This window comes from Diceros bicornis, chromosome 24, assembly GCF_020826845.1.
Source record: "Diceros bicornis minor isolate mBicDic1 chromosome 24, mDicBic1.mat.cur, whole genome shotgun sequence".
NCBI classification, from domain to species: Eukaryota; Metazoa; Chordata; class Mammalia; order Perissodactyla; family Rhinocerotidae; genus Diceros; species Diceros bicornis.
Genome location: NC_080763.1, coordinates 2476009 through 2480334, shown reverse-complemented (window position 1 = coordinate 2480334; position 4326 = coordinate 2476009). Strand labels below are relative to the sequence as shown.

The window sequence follows — 4326 nt, the reverse complement described above, 5'->3', positions numbered from 1 at the left end:
CATATGGGTATGGAAGGTGGAAAAAATTCCAGTTTTCTGTGTTGCACAGCACCTGTGACCCTTTTTTTCCCAGCACCCACGTCAATTCCTGAAAAAGGACAGTGAATGGCCCAGCCCTGAACCACTCACTGTGGCCAGAAAGTTGAAGTATCATTACTGGCCAGGCCAGGGACAGCACAGCTGCCAACCCAAAGAGCCAGGGCGAGGGGGAGCAGTCAGCCTCCCAGAACCACACAGACTGAGAATGAGGAGGAAGTCATTTCCCAAGTAGATGGTCGGCAGACAAGAAGTAAGAGAGAACAACTATCTGCTTCCTCTCTATAAGTCATCATAGACTGATTATGGTTGGGGGAGGAGCCTCTAAGATAATCCCCCTCTCATTCCTGCCTCCTGCTATTCACACCCCTGTATAATCCCCTCCCTTTCAAGGTGGGGGATTTAGTGACTCACTTCTAAAGAAAAGAATGTGGCAGAAGCATGGAACGTCACTTCTGAGATTCGGTTATAAAAGACTGGGCATTCCAGGGGCCAGCCCCATGGCCTAGTGGTTGAGTTCAGTGCGCTCCGCTTTGGTGGCCTGGGTTCACAGGTTTGGATCCCAGGTGTGGGCCTACACCACTCGTCAGCTATGCTGTGGCAGCATCCCAGATACAAAATAGAGGAAGATTGGCACAGATGTTAGCTCAGGGCCAATCTTCCTCAAGCAAAAAAAGAGGAAGATTAGCTCAGGGTGAATCTTCCTTGGCCAAAAAAAAAAAAGACTGCAGGTTCCATCTTGGATGCCCTCTTTCTACCTCTGTCTTGGATTGTTCACTCTGGGGCAGCCAGCTACCATGCTGTGAGTCAGTCCTATGGAGAGGTCCAGCTAAATGAGCTTGGAAGTGGACTTTCTGAGACTGATCATAACCAGGTGTATGAGCTTGGAAGTGGATCCCCCCCACGCCAGTCTTTAGATAAGACTGCAGACCTGGCTGACAGCTCAACTGCAGCCCCATGAGAGAACTGGAGCCAGAGGCACACAGCTAAGCTGTCCCCAGATTCCTGACCCACAGAAACTGAGAGATCAGACATTTTTATCATTATAAGCCACTAAGCTTTGGGGCAATTTGTTAAACATCAATAAATAACTAATACACTGGGGTTGGTACAATAAGGTAATATTTATGTTCTTATGTGCAAATGACCAAAAATAGGTAAATACATACAAGATCAGATAAACAAATCTATTAAAATATCATATGTGTTTCTGTCATGTTTGAATATTTTCTGTGTTGAATGTGAGGAAAATGAACTTTTCCCCCATAGATGAAACTATTGGGTATTATTTTTATCAATAAATAGACTGAATATATAGCAGCTGCATTGTATCTTATTAAATACAAATCTTAAATCAAGATACAGTAATTACAGCATTCTGTAGCTAAAGTCTAGACTACATTATTTGGCTGTGTTCTGGACTGTTTCTCTAATTTTTTTGTGGTTCCAATGAGATTTTCAATTGTAATTGGAGGTTAAAAAGAATCATTTTGCCAAGTTTCCTTTGACTCCTTGTTTAAAAGATCTGGCACGGATCACCATGAGGGAAAGGTCCGTATGAGGTCAACATGACTTTGTCTTTGAGATCTGTTTACGTCTTCGTGTTGGTAGTTACCTAAGTACCTCTCCCTGATGAAAAGTCTAAAAAAATCTCAAGGGAAAAAGAAAGAGGACTGAGTCCAATATCAAAAGGATGTTTATTAAAGCCAATTTTCTTTAGCAGCAGCCTTGCAATAAAATAAAATATTTTTAAATGTATAAATTCATAAGCCTGGGTATAAACCTAGACTGATGTAGTTCCATAAAAATTATCAAGTTGTAACCTCTAAAAGCTAAGGAGGTAATAGAACTGTTGATTAACCTCAACTGAAGTGCTTATACCTGCTACTATATTCAGAAGTTAATAGCTACCCGGGGACATTTTTAACTTACATGTGACGTTGAGTAGGGTTTTCCTCTGATGATCTCCCTCGTATTTCAGAAAATTCTAATTAGCAACTAATTACCATTGCACCCTGTCATCACACAACCCTCATGTTGCTGCTGTAACTTTATTTCTTCAAATAAGACAGAGGGAGGCTCCAACAAGTTCTGAAGCTGCTTTCGATAATTATATAGCACAGAGAACAACACTACCTTTGCTATTATTTCTGTAAGATATAACTGTCTCCAGACAACCAGTGCGCTCAATGTAGAGCCAAAACAATGTTGGTCTGCTTGTGTATTTGGGAGACCAGTGTCTCACAGTGAGCCTGTGTTATGTTTCCCACCGTCTCATAGGGAAGGTTATATGTCTCCAGGTTTTCTTGCAAGGCACTGGAAGCAGGGCCCTTTACTTGGGATGCATTGGAATTCAATGAATACTTAGAATTCATTACTCATTACCAGTTAACTCATTTTATGGTGCAAATTTCTTCATCCTAACCAATTCTCACTCACGTGCATAGAAAATTCCATGTTTTAACATATAGTATTACATTTGGTTGAGTTTTTTTTTCTTTTCCTTCCTTATATAACTTTCAACTACTGTAGAGGAATGTTTTGAAACTATTTAATTGTTGTTGTTGTTCAGTCCTCTGAAGCTTAATGAGGAAAGTTGTATGAATATACACATAGTAATGCAAACATACTCCCTTATTGCCTAGGTGCTAGGTAATGCCCAAAGTTATTGAGCCCAAGGAACTGAAGTCGTGTTTGTGATGATGGATGCTTTGCAGAGAGCCAAGTCTATAGAAGCTGGAGAAGAAACAGAACTGATGGTTCCATCTTCTCTTCCAGAGACAAGAACTTCGACACCCCAGGGCCCTGAGAGGTTTAGATCACCCTGCAGCTGTTGCAAAGCTAATCTGGTGCCATTATGTGGAAATGGAGGGATTCTGTGCACCACCACCCTGATTTCACATTGGAAAGCCAAGGGTTTTTTATTCCAACTCCAGACAATTCCACAGAGAAGCGGTTATTACGTATGATTATTTGCCTACTTAAACTACAAAAGTTTTCTATATATAATAGCAAAGAAAGAAACCATAAAGGAAAGACTGATAGATTTTGATACAAAAAAGGGAAAACATTTCCAAGTAAAAAAAAAATACAGTAAATAAAACTAAAAGGCAAATGAAAATAATGGAAGGTATTGGCAAAATGTATGGCAAAGGATTAGGGCTAATGTTTTTAATACACAGTTCTTTTTAATCTCTATAATTACAATTAAGTTTCTTTTTCTTTTCCTTTTCTGGGGATAGTGTCTAGAGGCATTCAAAATGGTCCAGCACTTGACATACTGTTGTAGGCTATCTTACAATACAGCCTCCAGCAATACCAGGCTGTCCTGAGCCCCTGGTATTAGAATTGTCTATCTTTATACCAAGAAGGGAGGGACAACACCAGAATCCACATGTCGCGTGTGCCCAGGTCAGCTTCAAGGAGTTCATGCCGTGAGACCTAAAGTTCTTATGAGATTGTCTAAAACAAAAAAACATATCATCTGGGCCTGTGGTGCCTCCATGGTTGCTAAATGTGTCTGTGACAGGATCAAGTATGCTTTTCTAAAGGAGGAACAGAAAATCATTGTGAAAGTGTCGACGGCACAAGCACAGTCAGAAAGCTAGATTTAAAAATGGAGATTTTTTTGAATAATAAAAATAAAATCAAAAGCCTTCTAAAAATTTAAGTTTCTTCTGTTCCTACATCATGGGAAAATGGATGGGCATATTTTCACCAAATTGGGAGATACATTTGGGGTGACCTGACTTAAAATATAGCGTATGTGTTGTACAAGAGGTCCATTTGGGAGGACCCTGGGGAAAACCAAGGGAGTTGGGCAGTGCTGCGTTAGAGCAGCTGGACCTGAGGCTCAAAGCAAGGCCCTTGGGAGTGTCCATTGGGTCAGACATACTAGCTGAAGTATCAATGGTATTAACACTGGCTAAAGCATAGAGTGTTGTGAGGACTCAATGAGATCATCCATGTAAAGTGCTGAACTCAATGCCTGGCACATTCACTCACTGATTCATTTGCTCAGTAAATTTTTATTGAGTGACTGCTGTATATCAGGTGCTCTGTTGGGTGCTAGGGATACAGCAGTGATCAAAACAGACAGCCATCTCCACCCTCTTGGGGCTTACATTCTGCTTAGGTTCCTTTTTTCTAAATTATCCAATTTGCTGGCATGTAATTGTTCATAGCAGTCTCTGATAATCCTGTGTATTTCTGTGATATCAGTTGTAATGCCTCCTTTTTAGTTTAAATTTTACCTATTTGAGTCTTGTCTCTTTTCTTGGTTAGTCTAGC

General features: G+C 40.5%; 1 pseudogene; it reads left to right on the top strand.

The window, feature by feature from the left end:
* Positions 1–3245: 3245 nt before the first annotated feature.
* On the top strand, positions 3246–3759 carry LOC131420739 (large ribosomal subunit protein eL34-like; annotated as a pseudogene).
* The last annotated feature ends 567 nt before the right edge of the window (positions 3760–4326 follow it).